Source organism: Megalobrama amblycephala, linkage group LG15 (assembly GCF_018812025.1).
Source record: "Megalobrama amblycephala isolate DHTTF-2021 linkage group LG15, ASM1881202v1, whole genome shotgun sequence".
NCBI classification, from domain to species: domain Eukaryota; kingdom Metazoa; phylum Chordata; class Actinopteri; order Cypriniformes; family Xenocyprididae; genus Megalobrama; species Megalobrama amblycephala.
The window spans coordinates 33651575-33673271 of record NC_063058.1 but is presented as its reverse complement, the minus strand read 5'-3'; the positions used below and the strand labels follow the sequence as shown (position 1 = coordinate 33673271).

Below are 21697 nucleotides of genomic sequence, written 5' to 3'. Positions count from 1 at the left end.
GTGTGTGATGTGCATGTCGCTGATGTGAATTACCTGGCTAAAATAATCAGACTAAACAACTAAAGTCTACTGATTTATAAGAACGAATTCATGATATTGAATTCAGTTTAATACTTGAGTTCTGCATCGTCTGGAAATAGTGATTAAACGAGCTGCTTTACAAAGTGTGTGCAAAAATAGTCAATCTAATCTTAATTTATTGAATCAATATATACTGTATGTGAGATTTATTGTTCAAACAGGCTTTTTCTTTCTCAGGCAATTTGAAACAAGACACAAGAAGAAACATCTTTATTAACAGTCTGTTTTATTGCAGTTTTATTTGTAAATCGTTCTCTCAGACGTGTTATAACAACTGATACACCACAAATATTGCAGAATGGGATTCATATTCTCATAATATTTATCTGCTAAACAGTTTAAGCCACAGCCTTCCAAAATATCAAAATGACTTAATGAAGCCAACAGACTTGTTCAATAGTTTATCTGCGAAACATTTATTTTGTCAGTGTTTACGGAGTACATTAGCATACAGACTATATATAGATTGTTTCAGAATATTTAACTGGGTGATTAATATTTATGTAATGTTAATTTGACCATTTGAATGTACCTGTACGTCCTGATGAGGGCATGAGAGACGCAGCGCCTCCTGCTGGTGCCGTATCGCTGCCCTCCAGGGAAGGCAGTAGGTTGTATAGTTATCTCCTGATGGGGCAAAATCACTACCCTGAAACCACACAACCTACTACCTCACCCTGTACGAACATCAGGAGTGACCGTCCCGTGATGACAGGCGCAGTCATACGAGGATCCTGCAAAATAATGAACTTCACGGGCAAAGATTCGAAAGTTCGAAATGAAAAACATCCTGAATGCAGAGGCCTCGAGATGCTGAAATATTCCCGGGGACTTGCATAAGAATGAAAAATGATCTTATCTATTGTCCATACTGACGGATTGGGAAGAGAGGAGCTGCAACAATGGAGAATATGGGAAAAATAATGAACATTCAAGCATGAAAACATGTTCCAGTAGAGCCCAAAAACAATATCAAGACTTTGTGAAAGGGAATTATGGTGTCTTTAACATTTAAAATCATCAAATCAACATCATGAAATCAATTAATCATTTAACCAACATCATATAATTCAGTTTTGATGTTTGTTTGGTTGATGGATGTAGTCCGTTCCAGAGACTTCATCCATCCAAACCCAGTCCTGTCTAGTCGTGTTCCGGTTTCATGTCCATCCGTCGCAGAGTTTAAAGAGGAAGATGACGGTGATATTACAGCCTCTTCAGGAAAGACAGTAAGTTGTATAGTTATCTAACAGGAAGGGTGTCACCCTAAAACTATACAACCTACTACCTCACCCCAAAGGACAGTGTGATACGCTGGAAAGACGTCAGCGCTCGAGTCCCATCTGAAAATAAACTTACAATACATCAATCACGGAAACAGGGTCATTATTGTTAACTAAAACTAAAACCATAAAAAACAAAAACATTTTCAATATTTGAAATAAAATAAACATCATCAAACAAATTGAAAGTATAAAAAAAAACAAAAAAAAAAACAACGAAACTATGGAAGCTTGTTTCCGTCACAGAATAAAAAATAAAATGGTAATTGCGACTTTTTATCTCACAATTCTGACTGTTTTTTAACTGCGAGTTAAAAACCAGAAATTGTGATAAAGTCAGAATTACGAGATATAAACTCACAATTATAAAGAAAAAAGTCAGGATTACAAGTTTAATATTTCACAATTTTGACTTTTTTCTCAGAATTGCAAGTTATAAACTCTGAAATTTGAGGATTAAAGTCCCATATAAACTTGCAATTTTGAGAGAAAAAAAGTCAGATTTCTGATAAAAATGCAATTTTGAGAAAAAAAGTGATTTCTGAGATATAAACTCGCAATTTTGAGATATAAACTCACAATTTTGAGAAAAAGTCTGATATCTGATAAAAACGCAATTGAGAAAAAAAGTCTGATTTCTGATAAAAACGCAATTTTGAGAAAAAAAGTGATTTCTGAGATATAAACTCGTAATTTTGAGATATAAACTCACAATTTTGAGAAAAGTCCAATTTCTGATAAAAACGCGATTTTGAGAAAAAAAGTGATTTCTGAGATATAAACTCGCAATTTTGAGAAAAGTCCGATTTCTGATAAAAACGCAATTTTGAGAAAAAAAGTGATTTCTGAGATATAAACTCGCAATTTTGAGAAAAGTCCGATTTCTGATAAAAACGCAATTTTGAGAAAAAAAGTGATTTCTGAGATATAAACTCGCAATTTTGAGATATAAACTCACAATTTTGAGAAAAGTCCGATTTCTGATAAAAACGCGATTTTGAGAAAAAAAGTGATTTCTGAGATATAAACTCACAATTTTGAGAAAAGTCCGATTTCTGATAAAAACGCAATTTTGAGAAAAAAAGTGATTTCTGAGATATAAACTCGCAATTTTGAGATATAAACTCACAATTTTGAGAAAAGTCCGATTTCTGATAAAAACGCGATTTTGAGAAAAAAAGTGATTTCTGAGATATAAACTCACAATTTTGAGAAAAGTCCGATTTCTGATAAAAACGCAATTTTGAGAAAAAAAGTGATTTCTGAGATATAAACTCGCAAGTTTGAGATATAAACTCACAATTTTGAGAAAAGTCCGATTTCTGATAAAAACGCGATTTTGAGAAAAAAAGTGATTTCTGAGATATAAACTCGCAATTTTGAGAAAAAGTCTGATTTCTGAGATATAAACTCGCAATTTTGAGATATAAACTCGCAATTTTGAGAAAAAGTCTGATTTCTGATAAAAATGCAATTTTGAGAAAAAAAGTCTGATTTCTGAGATATAAACTCGCAATTTTGAGAAAAGTCCGATTTCTGATAAAAACGCGATTTTGAGAAAAAAAGTGATTTCTGAGATATAAACTCGCAATTTTGAGAAAAGTCCGATTTCTGATAAAAACGCAATTTTGAGAAAAAAAGTGATTTCTGAGATATAAACTCGCAATTTTGAGAAAAGTCCGATTTCTGATAAAAACGCAATTTTGAGAAAAAAAGTGATTTCTGAGATATAAACTCGCAATTTTGAGAAAAGTCCGATTTCTGATAAAAACGCAATTTTGAGAAAAAAAGTGATTTCTGAGATATAAACTCGCAATTTTGAGAAAAGTCAGATTTCTGATAAAAACGCAATTTTGAGAAAAAAAGTGATTTCTGAGATATAAACTCGCAATTTTGAGAAAAAGTCTGATTTCTGAGATATAAACTCGCAATTTTGAGATATAAACTCGCAATTTTGAGAAAAAGTCTGATTTCTGATAAAAATGCAATTTTGAGAAAAAAAAGTCTGATTTCTGAGATATAAACTCGCAATTTTGAGAAAAGTCCGATTTCTGATAAAAACGCGATTTTGAGAAAAAAAGTCTGATTTCTGAGATATAAACTCGCAATTTTGAGAAAAAGTCTGATTTCTGAGATATAAACTCGCAATTTTGAGATATAAACTCGCAATTTTGAGAAAAAGTCTGATTTCTGATAAAAATGCAATTTTGAGAAAAAAAGTCTGATTTCTGAGATATAAACTCGCAATTTTGAGATATAAACTCGTAATTTTGAGAAAAAGTCTGATATCTGATAAAAACGCAATTGAGAAAAAAAGTCTGATTTCTGAGATATAAACTCACAATTTTGAAATATAAACTCGCAATTTTGAGAAAAAGTCTGATTTCTGATAAAAATGCAATTTTGAGAAAAAAAGTCTGATTTCTGAGATATAAACTCGCAATTTTGAGATATAAACTCGTAATTTTGAGAAAAAGTCTGATATCTGATAAAAACGCAATTGAGAAAAAAAGTCTGATTTCTGAGATATAAACTCACAATTTTGAAATATAAACTCACAATTTTGAGAAAAAGTCTGATTTCTGATAAAAATGCAATTTTGAGAAAAAAAGTGATTTCTGAGATATAAACTCGCAATTTTGAGAAAAGTCAGATTTCTGATAAAAACGCAATTTTGAGAAAAAAAGTGATTTCTGAGATATAAACTCGCAATTTTGAGAAAAAGTCTGATTTCTGAGATATAAACTCGCAATTTTGATATAAACTCGCAATTTTGAGAAAAAGTCTGATTTCTGATAAAAATGCAATTTTGAGAAAAAAAGTCTGATTTCTGAGATATAAACTCGCAATTTTGAGAAAAGTCCGATTTCTGATAAAAACGCGATTTTGAGAAAAAAAGTCTGATTTCTGAGATATAAACTCGCAATTTTGAGAAAAAGTCTGATTTCTGAGATATAAACTCGCAATTTTGAGAAAAAGTCTGATTTCTGATAAAAATGCAATTTTGAGAAAAAAAGTCTGATTTCTGAGATATAAACTCGCAATTTTGAGATATAAACTCGTAATTTTGAGAAAAAGTCTGATATCTGATAAAAACGCAATTGAGAAAAAAAGTCTGATTTCTGAGATATAAACTCACAATTTTGAAATATAAACTCACAATTTTGAGAAAAAGTCTGATTTCTGATAAAAATGCAATTGAGAAAAAAAGTCCGATTTCTGAGATATAAACTCGCAATTTTGAGAAAAAGTCCGATATCTGAGATATAAACTCGCAATTTTGAGAAAAAAACCCTCCAATTTCTGAGATATAAACTCGTAATTTTGAGAAAAGTCCGATTTCTGAGATATAAACTCGCAATTTTGAGATATAAACTCGCAATTTTGAGAAAAAGTCTGATTACTGATATAAACCTGCAATTGTGAGAAAAAAAAGTCAATTTCTGAGATATAAACTCGCAATTTTTAGAAAAGTCCGATTTCTGAGATATAAACTCATAATTGTAAGAAAAAAAGTCAGAATTGTGAGATAAAAAGTCGCAATTACCTTTTTTATTTTTCATTCCATGGCAGAAACAAGCTTCCATACTAAAACAAAAAGTAATAAATAAAAATGAATGAAAACTATATAGACATAAAAAAAAAAAAAAAAAAAAAAAAAATACAAATAAACCACACAATAAAATTTCTAAAACGTTAACCAAAATTAAAATGAAAATTTAATTCAAAACATTAACAAAAACACTGCTGCATCCAACATGAAGAAAGAGCCGGAGTCTTCAGCGGGGCCGCAGCACCTGTAGTGGGTCTAAAGTCTTGTTTGATGACAAAAAATTAAAACATGGAGAGTGGAAATGAACTTAGATTTGAAAAGGCAATCAATTTAAGGGTAAAAACAGACTAAAAGACAAATGCATTAGTGAAAGAAGGTGATTGTGTGGATTTGAACTGGCACCTTTCACGAAGGGCTCAGGAAGCATTTCAAACTCATCTCAGTCTGATCACTGTTCGTCTCTCCTTCCGTCTTCATCTACACGTCTGTCTTTCTGCATCTGTAATGAAGAGAAACGAGTCTTCGTCTTTATCTGCTGATGTCATGGTAAGCTTTCTCTTCAGGAAGAGGTCAGATTTGGGTCTAGGTAAAGGCAGGATCAGTCAGATCAGCAAGGACAAAAGCAAATACGCTGGTGGAAGATGCAGATGTGTGGCATGGTGGTGCTTATGTGGGCAACCCAAGTTTGAATTCAGTTTTCCCAATCCCAACCTGCCTTCTCCCTATTCTGTCAGATCTCTATAAACTCTCAACACAAAATCCTACTAAATATTATAATAATATTAAAATATTACAATGTTATTATTTTAATTAATTATTTACATATTTTATTCAATATTTAAATACTAAATAATAATTATTAAATTAATATTATATATTATAATGTTATGTTAATATAATTGATATAATTTATATTAAATAATGATTAAATATATTTTTAAATTTTTTTATATTAAATGTAATATTTGCAAATATTGAATTTAATATAAAATTATTTAAATATGAAATTATTTAAATATAAATACATTATATATTATACACTGGAGTAATGATGCTGAAAATTCACAGGAATAAATTATGTTTTAAAATATATTTTCACATACAAAACAGTTACTTTAAGTTGTAATAATATTTAACAATATTACTGATTTTACTGTATTTTAAATTAAATTAAATCAATGCAGCCTTATTTATAATGGTAACTACTGTATCAACACAAAATCCTACAAAATATTTATAAATATTTATATTTAAATATTATATTTTATTAAGTTTAAAATTAATGTAATAAACATATTTAATTAAATAATTATTTTAATTATTTACTTAAATATTTTATTTAATATTTAAATACTAAATAATTATTAAATTAATATTATATATTATAATGTTATATTATATTAATATAATTGATATAATATGAAATAATCATGATTACATATTTAATATTTATTTTAAATATTACATTATTTAAATATATTGTTTATTTTCTTAAAAAAAATAATTTACAATCATTTAATAATTGACTAATACATAAGCGATAAAAAGTTGAACATATGAAGTTCTACAGCTGTCCTTTCTGTGATTTCATTTCTTGTTTTATGGTTTTATTGCCACATGACAGCAAAATAGCTTCCTGCATGTTGGTTATACAACAGTGATATTGATTTGATAAGCAGTTTTTCCAAACTTTTTATGATCACGGGACAAGCCTTCACCTTGACTTTAAGCCAGAATCATAATCCAGAAACTGAAAACATAAATTACATTTAAATGCATCTTTGATTCAGACCAAAACCCCCATAAAACTGCTACTATTGCTAACCGATTTCCTCTTGGGTTTCTATAATGTTGTTACCCAGCACACCCTTTAATCAGGATCGTCCCACCGACGATAGTGCGGCCCCGAGGGGCCCCAGGTGCAGACGGGAGGAATCCAGACAGCTGAGTTTGCTCGGCAGACGCTAAATAGGGCAAGAGAGGCTCGACCGGCCCCCGGGTTCACAGGGCAGAAGCCTGAAGCAGCTATTTTTATATGCCAACAGCTCCTGTTACAGATGTGCGGGACTGGACGGACTGCGCGAGGCTTGTGTCTGGCTGTGGGGGAGGGTCGGCGCTGCAGACGGCGCGACCCCTGCGTGACCTCTACGGCTGAGAGCGCATGAGTTACAGCAGGGCACTGAGGGCGAACGCAGACGAAGTCACACATATGCAGCGCAAGAAGTACATGTGAGTGCAAACCCAGAGGCAGAACGATTCACATTCATACGAGCGTGCATCTCAAAACACGGTCACATATGGACGTGAAATTCAGAAATGCACATGTGAACACTATAAATGGATGCCTTAAAATAATCAAAAGTGGCAGTAAATGCATTTATAATGTTACAAAAGATTTCTATTCAAATAAATGCTGTTTTTTAAACTATCTTTTCATCAAAGAATCCTGAAAAAATGCATCACGGTTTCCATAAACATATTTTCAATGCATATTAGAATGATTTCTGAAAATTCAGCTTTGATCACAGGAATAAATGACATTTTAACATATATTCACACAGAAAACAGCTGTTTTATATAGTAATAATATTTCACAATATTACTGATTTTACTGTATTTTTAATCAAATCAATGCAGGCTTGTTGAGCAGAAGAGACTTCTTATAAAAATATTTAAAAAATCATACGACTTTTGAATGGTAGTGTATGTAAGAAGTACGGAGGAGGATTAGGGCCAAGCAATAATAAAAAAATAAAACCATCTCGAGATTAAAGTCGTTAAATTATGAGAAAAAAGTCGTTAAATTACGAATTTGTTCTCATAATTTAACAAGTTTATTCTCATAATTTAATGAGTTTATTCTCAACATTTTATCTCGACTTTTTTCTCGAAATTCAACGAGTTTTTTCTCGAAATTTAACGAGTTTTTTCTCGAAATTTAACGAGTTTTTTCTCGAAATTTAACAAGTTTTTTCTCGAAATTTAATGACTTTATTCTCATAATTTAACGAATTTGTTCTCGTAATTTAATGACTTTTTTCTCGTAATTTAATGAGTTTATTCTCAACTTTTTATTTTGACTTTTTTCTCGAAATTTAATGACTTTATTCCTCATAATTTAACGAATTTGTTCTTGTAATTTAATGACTTTTTTCTCATAATTTAATGAGTTTATTCTCAACTTTTTATCTCGACTTTTTTCTCGAAATTTAACAACTTTTTTCCTCATAATTTAACGAATTTGTTCTCGTAATTTAATGACTTTTTTCTCGTAATTTAATGAGTTTATTCTCAACTTTTTATTTCGACTTTTTTCTCGAAATTTAATGACTTTATTCTCAACATTTTATCTAGACTTTTTTCTCGAAATTCAACGAGTTTTTTCTCGAAATTCAACGAGTTTTTTCTCGAAATTTAATGAGTTTTTTCTCGAAATTTAATGACTTTATTCTCATAATTTAACGAATTTGTTCTCGTAATTTAATGACTTTTTTCTCGTAATTATTTAATGAGTTTATTCTCAACATTTTATTTCGACTTTTTTCTCGAAATTTAATGACTTTATTCTCAACATTTTATCTCGACTTTTTTCTTGAAATTTAAAGAGTTTTTTCTCGAAATTTAACGAGTTTGTTCTCGAAATTTAACTAGTTTAATCTCGAGATGGTTTTATTTTTTTATTATTGCCTGGCCCTAATCCTCTTCCGTAAAGAAGAGTCTCTGATGTACAAGCACCAATGAATGCGTCACATGCTGGTGCAAGTTTATGAAATCAACAATAAAAATGTTCAGGATGCTATTTTTTCAATTTCCATTAGGGATGTAACGATTCACTCAACTCACGATTCGATACGATTCACAATACTGGTTTCACGATTCGATTTTCTCACGATTTTTTTTAACAAAATGAGATTTAAATGAGAAAGTGTCTTTTTATTATTTCTCAGACAAAATGCTGTATATTTCTTTGTGAAATTGAAATATCTTTATAACAACTAAATTGAAATTTTAAAACAAATCCTAAATCAAATAAATAAATAAATAATACAAATAAAAGAAATCTCTTCATATGAGTACATGAACAAGACGTTTATTTGCTCTATTACAGGCTGAACTATCTGTAGCCATTTAAAATTAGAGGCAACCACTGCATTTTAATCACAATCCCAACAAAGATGCTGTTTGAGCAGTTTTTAATTTAAATTAGATTGTATAATTTTTAACATCTGAAGCAAAAACAGAATGTTCAGACTTTAGCTTTGTGAAATTATGCTACATAAAACTTCATAAGAGCAGAAGGGCTGCATGAGAACGCAAATTCACTGTCTGACAGCAGGTGGGCGCTTATGGAACAGCGGCAATACAGCGCTTCCATGGTTACCGCTCTAAACAAACAGCGCTGTGCGCTAAAACTATTTTAAAAGCCATTGTATGGAAGTAAGATGAAAAGAAAATACCATCTAAACTTTTCTGAACACAGTCAGTTCTCCTCAGCTATACATTCATATAACCCCCCGCCCCCAAATGTATCGCGATTCATTTAGCATCTCAACCGACTTGAATCCTCACATATTTTAATCGATTTTCAACCGGTTCCAGATGCATCGTTACATCCCTAGTTTCCATCACCCAGTTTTTATGCGAAATGTAATGTATCCCATCAGAAAGTGATGAAAACGCAACATTTTGGAGAAATTCATTCGCAAAAAAGTTTACACGCTCACTTGAGGTGGTTTTTGGAAACACATTTGCCGAACAAATTCTGACGTAGCGAACGTTAAACCCATGTGACTAATCAGCTGTTTTATTTACTTTTGGTTACTAGGTTACCAATATCACCATCATCCGCTCAAACAACTTGATGGAAACGTACCTAATTAAATTAAAACATTTTTTGCAAACTTTGCCTCATGTTTGTATGGAAACCCAGATATTGGCGTCCAGTGTTGGGGGTAACGCATTACAAGTAACGCCGGTTATGTAATCAGATTACTTTTTCAAGTAACTAGTAAAGCAATGCATTACTTTTAAATTTACAACAAAATATCTGAGTTACTTTTTCAAATAAGTAACGCAAATTACTTTGTTTACCCATTTATTGACTGACAGCTCTCCTGTCCCCATGTTGAGAGAAATCGAGAGTGAATGCAGAGACGATAATGCATTACTTTCCATAAAATGAACTAAGTAACGCAATTAGTTACTTTTTTAGGGAGTAACGCAATATTGTAATGCAATAACTCTCCCCAACACTGTTGACGTCAATAGTTTCCATCCACATATTTTTATGCACATTTTGGGATATCGCATAAGAAACTGCTGGATGGAAATGCCAAGACACGCATAAACTCTAAAAATGCCCATGAAAAACTTATATGCTCAACTGAGTCGGATAATTTTGTTGCACATGCGCATAAACTATGATAGAAACACAAGGCTTCATCAAAAAAAGTCATGTGACGATGGGACAGCATAGCCTGTCATATTTAGCGCCAGTTTATCAGGAAGTGATGATTTTGTTCTCTTCGACTCACTGGATTAAAATTAATTCCATATATATCGTATGCAAGACATGATTTTTATAAATAAAATGGCAATAATTTTGTATTTATGATTAAAATGTAGCAGAGCAGTGTGTCTGTCGACTGAATGCACGTACCAGTGCGACGTAACATATAATCAGACGCTTCCACTGCATTCGAATCCGGTGCAGGTGTGCCATTCAACTTCATCGCCTGAGAAGAGACAAAACAGACACAATTGAGTCAGTCCAGTTAGAGTTATAAAATAAACATGGAGCAGCTCAGATCACTTGATGAGGAGTTCATATTGAGATCTGAGACATTACTGAGATCTGAAGCTCACGTGTGAGATTAACGAGGTCTTTTTCTCAGGAGATTTAGCAGGTTCAAATGTTCAGGTTTCCACTTGTTCTCCATTTAAACTCGTTACTGTTCAAATCTCATTACGTCAGCCTTGTGTGAGACTTTTGAAACTGTTTGAAAAGTTTTTATTCATGGGAAATCTTAATGCATTTGCTTTTTATTCATCCATAATCAAATATAAAACAGTTATAAATCATGTGTCCTTTTAAATTATTTATTTTACAAGTCCATCCACTTATTTTTATTACAATTTTGAGGTGTTGCATAAAAGTGCTGGATTAGAAACAAATCAAATAAAAATAAAAACATTTACAAATAAATGTTTTTTCAAAATGTGCATTAAATGTGCACAGGATTTCGACACTCCACCACTCGATGTAAGACAATGAGACAATGAGGTTTTCGGCAGGCCGGCATTGAATCTGACCACAGACTTCAAAGGCTGAGGAATGTGGAGCAATGATCAATCAATGAAGGCCGGATCAGGTTCCCGAGTACAGTCACACCACGCACAATAGCCAAAGGAATCCGGCTCGCTCTGATTTCCTCCCCGCTATCATTCAAGCAACAGTTTCCACGTTATTTGTTCATAATTTCCCCAAACGTTGACTGTATTTGTCATAACTGTGAGACAATGCCCAATAGAGGCTCTCGGCCAAAGCAGACCTTCGTCACATTGTCCCACGAACAGCGCAGGACGCTTAGCCTGAATTGAACCATTTTTCAGCGCTCACCGGCCAAACTAGCCTTGTTAACGCCAGAGTTTCCTCAGTTCCCTGTAACTGATACAATGTGAAAAAGCTATTTAGTGACAGGCCAGAAAAGACTTATGGGCCATCTCTCTGGTCAGGCCCGCACTGAGTCAGTCTGGCGCGTTCATGAAGGAGAGCAGCTGCATCCTGTTATTAAAGCAGAGCGTTAACCTTTGCCAACAGCACCTGACAACCCAACTCACTGTGTTTTCTATCGCAGCCCCGTGTACTGTACCCGACACCCGCCAAATGCCTTAAAGGGACAGTTCACACAGAATTAAACTTGTTTACTCACCCTCGTGTTGTTCAGACTCGTCCGTGAAACGCAGAAGGTGAATCTTCTAGAATCTTCTCACTGCTCTTTCCATACGATGACGGTTCATGGTGACCATGTCTGTCCGTCAGGTCCTAAAAGAACCATAAAAACAGTTTTTCACAGTCAAATATCAAACAATAATAACAATAGCCTTGGTGTCCATCACTCATTTTTGTTAAAATTTTGGGTACTGCTTAAAATATGCTGGAGATTTATATATATATATATATATATATATATATATATATATATATATATATATATATATATATTTTTTTTTTTTTTTTTTTTTGGGTACTGCTTAAAAAATGCTGGATGAATATATATATACATACATACATACATACATACACATACATATATATATATATATATATATATATATTCATCCAGCATTTTTTAAGCAGTACCCAAAAAAAAAAAAAAAAAAAAAAAAAAAAAAATATATATATATATATATATATATATATATATATATATATATATATATATATACAACATATATATATATTTTTTTTAAATAAAATGTTGAAAATGTGTATTAAAAATGCATGCAATTTCTTTCATCTAAAATAACAGGCATTATATTATTTTTGCATTATATTATATTCATATATTATTTTTAACCACAGTCAAATAACATCAATCACTTATTTTTAGTCAAATTTCAGGGTATTGCATAAAAAATGCTTGATGGAAATATAAATAAAATATCAAAATGTGCATTAAAATGTATGCATTTATTTCATAAAATGTAAACTTTATTTTATTCATAGTCAAATATCAAACAACAATAACAATAGCCTGGTGTCCATTCAACTAATTTTTTTATTGCATTTTTTGGGTATTGCATAATGTAAAATGTGCATTAAAAATGCATTTCATTTTTTTTTTTATATGTAAAATAACAGGCATCATTTTATTTTTAACCACAGTCAAATATCAAACAACAATAACAATAGTCTTTAAGGGGGTATTTTGGGGTATTGCAGTAAAAAAAAAAAAGGGATTAGAAACTTTTTTTTTTTTTTTGCATTAAAAACATTTGTTTTTTTGCTTTGTTTAAACATTTATGACCATTTGTGTGCATCAAATGCACATAAACTACAATTGGAAATACATTTACCAAATAATGCACACCAAACATTTACCTCAACAAATGATGTGACTGAATAATTCACTTAAATCATGAATTTAATTCTCAACTTATAGCTTTCTAATTATGTTTTTATGACAAAACATGATTTAGTTTTCTTACACAAGTGATGCTGGTGAGATTTATAAATGCAAGCAATATCAAGCACTGCACTTTTCCAATCATTCCTACTCCCATCTATGATCAAATGTCTTGTAGTTTAGCGAACAGTGAGCCAGCATCTGCTATATCGATAGAGAGCCTCTACTTGATCAAAATGACTCATTAGTCCAGTCAGCCTCTGTCAACTCGTACCCTCCTCGCCCGCTGATTGAAACGCATCTGTTGCTATGCTATTATTAGAGCGCCGTGAACATACCTCAACTCTTTCTTGGGCCTCTTTCGCGATAGTAGACGTCCCTAACCTTGTGCCGTGCATTGCTTGTTTGTTTTTTAACAAAAAAAAAAAAATCACATTATTTATATTTCTGGCAAATGTAAAGGCCCTTTCAAACAAAAAGTGAAAAGAATAAGCCTCAGGCTGAGGAAAATGCATACTGTACACCTGTACAGTAGAGGGCGCAGCTCAAACAAACCTTTCAGCTGTGCAGTAACGGTCAGGGTGGCCAAGCTTTCACAACAAAACCCGCCCAATTGCTACTCAAAACTAGCCCAATCGCATTTCAGGGGGGTCCCCATAATAAAAATTGTGTTCCGGAGGGGAAAATCCACGTTTTGTTGGGGTTCCCCATGTAAAATTCGCATTCCAGGGGCTAAATATCATGTTATTTGGGATTGCTTCCACCTGCGGACATGAAAAATAAAGTGTAAAAGTAGCTCATTTCTGCAGGAAAACCACGGATTTGGCAACACTGGTAGTGATACTGAGGTAAAGCCACGGCATCAAGATCCCGGCCAAACTCCCGCAAGCACAGCTGTCAATCATGACATTACACCCCGTTTTTATAGCATCAAATATCAAACTAAAACCAAATCGAACACTTGAACCTAAAATGACAGAAACCATCTTTGGAAAAAAATGATTTGAAGCGTAATTGGATTTTTTAGTTTGGTTCGCGTCTCGAACGATTACGTGGAAAGGGCGGGGTTTAAGACCTATACTGCTTCCAGCCACCAGGGGGGGCGATCGAAATGCTTTGGCTTCACTTTTCAGGCACACTTGGCCAATACATGGGAAAACTAAGTAACTTGCGTTACTTATTTGAAAAAGTAACTGCAAATTTAAAAGTAATGCATTACTTTTCTTGTTACTTTAAAAAAAGTAATCTGATTACATAACTCACGTCAGACTGTCAAAGAGTCAACAATGATGATGAGCTATTCTGTGTTCACAACTGTAGAAAAATGAAGGCAAAATATCCCAGTAACGGTAAGGGTTGCCAGGTTTTCACAACAAATCCCGCCAAATTGCTACTCAAAACTAGCCCAATCGCATTCCAATCGCATTCCAGGGGGTAAAATCCACATTCCAGGGGCTAAATATCATGTTATTTGGGGTCGCTTCAACCCGCGGACATGAAAAACAAGATGGTAGTTAGTTTACTACAACTTTCCGACTGGGAATACCTTGTTTGTTCCATACAAAACAGTTACCTTGATCCAACAATGGGAGTGATGAGCTATTCTGTGTTCATTATGCTACAAATACTGCAGCTAAACTGTGGATGTTATGAACTTTTACTAAATTTGTGGAGCCGTCTAAACCGAAAACAACCCACTTCTCCTTTACGGTCCGCTTGAGAAGTTTCCCCTTACATATCCGAACGCATCACACCACGAGAGATCCCATGCCATGCCGTGTGGCCATCTGCTCGGTGGAAATGTAAGCAGACACAGGTTCGTGGGAGAGGAACTCTGGGAGATTTGTGTGCTGCGCTCCTACAGGAGGTGGCATGGAAATTCGTGCGCGTTGGGTACAGTTATGCAATATAGTTCATAATTCATTTTTACACAGCAATATGGATGGTGTTTTATGCCAAACCCAAGCAGGGGAGCAGCAGTAACTGGTACGAAGTCAATCCTGGGCCTGTTGTGTAAGACTAGCATTGCTTACTAATAGCAAACAAACCTGTTTTACTCCTTTTGCTCCGAGATTAAAGGCCCGTTCACACCATGGATGATCACGATAACAACACAAGTCTAAAAAATCGTCCACACCACAACTATAATGATAACAGCACACTTTTTTTCCCAGTTGATGAACGTTAAAAACATCGAGAGCCAATCAGAATCCATGTGACACATTAATCGTTTCATGCCGATTATCTTGTTTTCATAATCATTGGAAGCCAAAATCAAGTAAAACCCGTGTCCGAACACTTTCATGATTCATGATCAGTAAGTTTGCACTTAATTTGACTCTAAATTTAGGATAAAATACTAGGATTTAAAACATTAATAAACATGCCAAATGCTGGCAGAATTTTGTGTGAAGAATCAAATCGTAGAATTGATTCGTTTTGCATGAATCATTTGAACAAACTGATTCACTAAAACAAATCAAGACTTTCTCAACACATTTGACACAACTTGCTCATAAACACACCTAAGCTGAAGCGTGGTCAAATTAGCATCATCACTTCTTTCACAGTTACCATATTTTCCATAATACAAGTTATGGTTTTTATCATCTGAAACAGTGGCTTATATCCCAGAGCGACTTATATAATGCATTTAACATCAAGTACTCAAAATATGCACAGATACATCTCTGTAGTGTTTATAATGTTTGTAAATTTATTTGACATTATTTCTGAATTTTGACCCGGTGCAACTTATAGTCAGGTGTGACTTATTTTCCATAAAAAATTCAGTAGATATTCCCCAACACTGCCTTAACTAGTCAAACTGGGAGGGATTTCAGCTGGTAAAGGTGGTGAGAAAGGTCACAATGGTGCTATAGATCCTTGCCAATGCTGAAAAAATAAGTTTATGGCTCGGATCCAAGGTCAGGGCTCTGAGAGGGGCTGATGGATGCTGTGAAGGAGCTTATTTACATGCAGTCTGCTGGCAACAATTGAGCGGCTAAATAAGAAGGAATTCTGTTATTTCTTCTATCGCTACTCATTCTTCTTCTATCTAAAGTCACCCATTTCTCAGAAATGTAGTCACGACCACACTTGATTTATTGGCGACTGCACTGTTCGTAACTAAAATGAAGATTAATGGAGAATCTACTTCAAATTTTCATGTTTAATTTAATGTGTTACTTGGCATTTTTTTATAATTCTGAGTAAAAATTGTAAATCTGACACCAATTTCTTTCTTCAGGGTGGTAAAAGTGCAAGCCTGATTTTTAAGACTAATATTAGGCAGAAACAAATGGGTTTTTATTTTTAAAATTTGAAGACGTTCAAGTTCAACCAGGCATGTCTCTCCACTCAGGAGGAAAAAAGACATTATTAAAAAAACAAAGCCCAAAGACACCCACAGCTTTGTCATGACTTGTGGGCAGGAAAGCTGAGGATTAAAAAGACATGTGGCTCTTTCTCAATTGAGACTAAAGGCCCGTTCACACCAACAACGATAACGATAAAGATATATTTCTAAAAATCATTCTAAGTATAAATAAATAGCACTGTCCACACCACAGCTATAACGATAATGAGAAAGGATATTGTTGGGATCACTTTCAGAACGATTTTTTCCAGCAGTTGACCGTTAAAACACTGACAGCCAATCAGATCCACTCTAATTTAAGGGCTCATGCATTTAAAATGGCAGACGACAATGTGGAGAAGTTAATCGCCGAGGTCCAATAAAAGCCATCGCTGTTTGACAAGTCAAAAAATGAGATCATTATGCCAGGCTAGCAAACAGTGTAACATAACATTACCTCAGATATCCAGCGCTAGTTTCAACAACGTTGTCTTGCTTCCTTTAAAGTTGCAGTGAAAAGGACTAGGTGTTTTTATTCCACTATATTGACTAAATTCACTGTTAGATCAGATCGATTACACTAGCTAACATAGCATGCTGAGGACATCTGCTGGTTAAAGCCGTGTAAATGCAACAAGAACAGCAAAAACATGTTGTACACACTTTAAAACCGCAGTGCGCGAGCTGAAAATAAACAGACTGTTATCGTTCGTCGGTGTGGACGCAAATATAGTTATCGTTCTTGGTGTTCACACTTGTAGTTCGGTTCTCAAAAAAAAAAAATTAAAAAAAAAATAAAGTTAGTCCAGTTAGCATTAACTGTTTTTTAACACCGAACCTAAAGATACAAACCAAAAAAACGGCTTTTTTGACGTATATTTTGAGACTGAACCTAAAATAAATGCACTCGTTGTATGTGCGTATGTATGATGGTATTTTTTAGGGCTGGGTATTGACACAATTTTCATGATTCGATTTGATTACTATTCACATGCTTTCGATTCGATATCGATTATTTTGGATGTAGTATTTCAGATACAGTACATGGCAGATTTTCATGCTGGCAACTAATGCTGTAAACTACACATGGGAGTCAGCTGGTACTACTATAATAATATTGAAGGTTAAATTAACTTATTTATATACAAACACTTAAATTACACTCAATGATGTTTTTATTATAAATAAAGTTTAGAATTACATAATCATATTTCTACTTCAATTTGTTTTTTTTATATATAAACATTTAAATCGCGGCTGTCATAACTGATTTATTCAAACATGCATTAAATATTGAAGAACATTAAAAATTATAATGAATATGTAACGGTGCATAGCTATATTTATCTTTCTATAATTCACTTTTCTAGCTGACTAATGAGTTTATGGTCACTGAATGTGTTTTTCTGAGGTAAATGTGACATCACGTGACATTGAAGCTGTTTTATTGAGTCTTTCCGAGGTTGAAACACTGATTGAGCGATTACACGAGACATGATACGGATTTCAGTAAGTTGTACTGTATATTTTAACATACCTTCAGATGTTCATGCATGTTTATTTAGCTGTAAATGGTATTAAAGCGGAGGAGAGGATGATCACATGCTTCTCTTTAACTGAGGCGCTAAAGCGATCTGTCACGCCACATTAAACAGCGCCAAAACGGTATTTATTTTTTTAATCTCATAATAAGATGGACGTCATTTGAAATCTGAGACTTTGCTTCATATCAGAACTAACAAAGATTATTGTGATTTATTGGATGGGCGGCGCTACATATTCTGCTCATTCATCAACTGAAAACAGACTAGACTAATTGATTCTTGGGATTTAAGAATCAATATCGGTTCATAAAAATGAGAATCGATTAAAATCGAGAAATCAATATTTCTCGATTTTTACCAGCTGAGAACTCATGAAGAGCTTATAAAACAGAGTCAAAACAGCAGCAGGAATTCCAGCGTCACACAAACGAAGATCTGCTGCAAGGAGACACGTTTCCAACATCTGAACTGTAATGGGCAACGTCACGACTATGACGAGAAAAACCAGGAATGCTTTTGCATTCTGTCCTTTTTAGGGTCGCATGTTGTGACATCACGTCCTGTTTTTGGTTAATTTAGTCCATGTTGAGTTCATATTTCAGTTGGATCGTACCAGAGTTTGTTTAGAAGCGGATCGAGATCCCCTGAAAATGTGGGTCTTGCTCTACTTGTTTGGTGCGCACCAGGATTCATGTGGCAACGTTCACACTTGTTCAAATGAACCGCACTAACAGAGCAATCGCAAAAGAGTTCATTTTAATCAAGTGTGAACACACCCTAAATCTGCTAGTGCACTGGAAGATGTTTTTTACTCTCTTGGACTCAACTATTACACCGTAAATTTAGTTAAAACCCCTATTCAGGCGGGACTAGCTTTCATGGAGGACGTTAGAAAAAGCCACTTCTATAAACTCATGAGACGTCTATTTCAATAGGTTTTCATACTAAATTAAAGTTATATCAATAAGAAAATCATATACGTCATACGTGATGAACTCAAGCACAGCACAACGTCTAGAAAACACACTCTCCCACCTCTGTAATAAGCTGCGTTCACGCCATGTCGTAATTAGAGTAATTTCGAGATGACGACCAAGTGATGTTCTTCTCTAAGCTGGGAATTGTGCATTTCAATGGCAACACTATCAATGCCTAAATGAATCAGCAGTGGTCAGGTGATACAAGTAGGAAACTTGCAAGCTCTGCGAGGATTTGAACACCTTCTACAAGTTGAAATCTCGTAATTACGGTAATTATGACATGGTGTGAACGCTCCTATGAACACGGAGATGTTTATGATACATGGGTGATGAGAATTGTAACTCAAACATTGTTTAGAAAACTAGTCCCAAGTGAAATAAAGTGAAATAATTTAACAATTGCATGTGCTTTGTGATTGTGGGATTGTGAATTTGGTTCGGGTTCAGCAGTGTCAGATCCGGACTCTAGAGGGCGCCACTGTCAGGTGCATAAGAATGGAAACGTGTTTCCCTCCAAAGCCCATTATATTCAACCTCACTGTCTATAAAATCGAAAAATTCTTTCTGATTTCATAAATAAATAAAATAGTTTAAAAAAAAAAAAATTGATGCATTTCAGAGTAACACTAACTGTTGAATTTGATGTTTAGAGGATTGAGCATCAAATCAGTGAATATAAAGTGACCACATGTGGTTGTTAAATGCACAGGCATTCATTTTATTTTATAAATTAAATAATTATTCATATTTAAGTAGCTCAAAAAAAGAAAATAATATCCATACTGACCTGTGCAGCGCTGCATCTCCGTTAGTCCATTTCAAACTAAGGAAAAACACATAAAAATGTATTATTATAATTATAATTTTGCAAAATGACTTGTTGTTTGCTTATATAAAATATATCAGTTATTGCAGTATTTGTGATATTTCACTCTACTTTATCCATGTGAAATGCATTTGAAAGCATAACATCTACATTTTTAAATAATTTAATCATGCTGTTTTTTAAACATTTTGTTATTTAATTTAATGAACCATAGTCATCAATAAGCTTAATTGATCACGGCAGCAGAGATTTATTCAGTGAATTATTGATCAAAGATCAACAAAAGGTGAAGTAATTTAGTGATTATTAAATTTGCTGATCATGAAAAAAATAGTACAGGCTTCAATCAGTGTGAATAAAGAGATTAAATGTGAATATTTCATTCAAAGAGATGAATTTTAAATTTAGCAATTCTACAAATAAAACAGACGTAACGTTAGTTGGAAAAATGCCAAGCGATTTCTAATGTATTTCTCATTAAAGCACATATTTTTAATTTCTGAACAACTAAACATGAGCTAGTACAAATATAAATATATAAAGGTGCCATAACATAAAACAAAGTCGTCCCCCCCCCCCAGAGATCTACTGAATCCACATACACATTTATAATATGACTGAGGATTTCCAAAAAATAGGATTTTGTAAGATTATACAGAAAAATGATGATTTGTGTTCTTTTATGCATAACAATAAATTGCTTTATTATGCACAAATGCACAGTATAGAGCGTTTTTAAAAAGAGAACGTATTATTGACAGTATAAAATAAATTCAAATATTATTGTGACCCTTTTTGTATACTCTTAACTTCAAACCACATCTACAGTTTTGCATAAGAGCTTGATAATTGTGTATTTTAATCATAAATTATGCACATGGACACACACTCTCTGTCTTGTACTCTTTCTTTTGTCTCACTTTTCCGCAAAACATTTGGTGCATATCGCAAAAAACACGGAAAGATGCGCAAATCTATTATGCCAATAACAATCGTTCACCAAACTTTACAAAAAATTATCTGGCAATAAATATGTCAGCAAACACAAATGATCCTGACGTTGTGGTGAAAGTTCGGACTTTGGATAAGAGAAATGAATTATGATGAAATATAATTAATTACGGCTAATGTATATACATTTAAAATAGTATATATGCAGTATATTTAAAATGTGTGTTACACTGTTAGTGTCCCAAACACATTACAGGAAACAAAGACAATTGTGATAAAAGTAATAGGATTAAAAATACTTACATGGATTAAACCAAAAATAAAACGAGATCAGTGTATCATAAAAACCGTGACATATTAAATTCTGCACTGTTATTTTGGGACTAAACTGGCTTCAGTACACACGCTAATACACAACCATACACTAAAAGCTTTATAATATCTTGCAGTTCTGATCTTTGTGTGTTTGCTAGTTTAGTTTGAAATAAACATATTGGATATTTTAAAAAATATATATGGTTTTAAAAAAATGGGAGTACACACACATGCACAAGACAATGCAAAACACACATAGATTTTATATTAAAATTATAGATTTGATATAAAGCTAAGTATAATTCAAATAAACTAACACTAAACCTTAAATGAAGCTTTTGCATTTTTAGATGTAACAATAAATAAATCATTTATTTAATCTATGGATCTCTTTTATCCAATTGTAAATGTAAGTAAAGCTGGTAAAAGCCAGTATTTCAGTGTTCAAAAATGTGCACAAAATAAATGCAATCAGATTTGAAAAAATATTTATTTTAAAATCACAACTTCGTAAAAAAGTGTTTGTGTATGTGTGCGTTTTAGTAAATAAACTTGCTTGACAGAAAATTTAATTGTCTTAAAATACAGTGGCAATTATAAAAAATGTAGTCTGTGGTCTGTTTAATCTCGTCAGTAAAATGGATATATTTTTTGATCCATATTGTCTAGAAGTATCG

General features: G+C 33.1%; 1 long non-coding RNA gene across 2 annotated transcripts in view; it reads right to left on the bottom strand.

The window, feature by feature from the left end:
• Window positions 1-4978: 4978 nt before the first annotated feature.
• Window positions 4979-21697, bottom strand: part of LOC125246933 — a 61945-nt gene continuing 45226 nt past the window's right edge. Inside the window, exons 4-7 of one of the 2 annotated variants that reach the window (XR_007179994.1) lie at window positions 19716-19751; window positions 11850-11962; window positions 10577-10652; window positions 4979-5416 (exon numbers count right to left, since the gene is read on the bottom strand). This is a non-coding gene — a long non-coding RNA (uncharacterized LOC125246933). The remainder of the gene's footprint in view (window positions 5417-10576; window positions 10653-11849; window positions 11963-19715; window positions 19752-21697) is intronic. The other variant, XR_007179993.1, reaches the window with a different exon arrangement.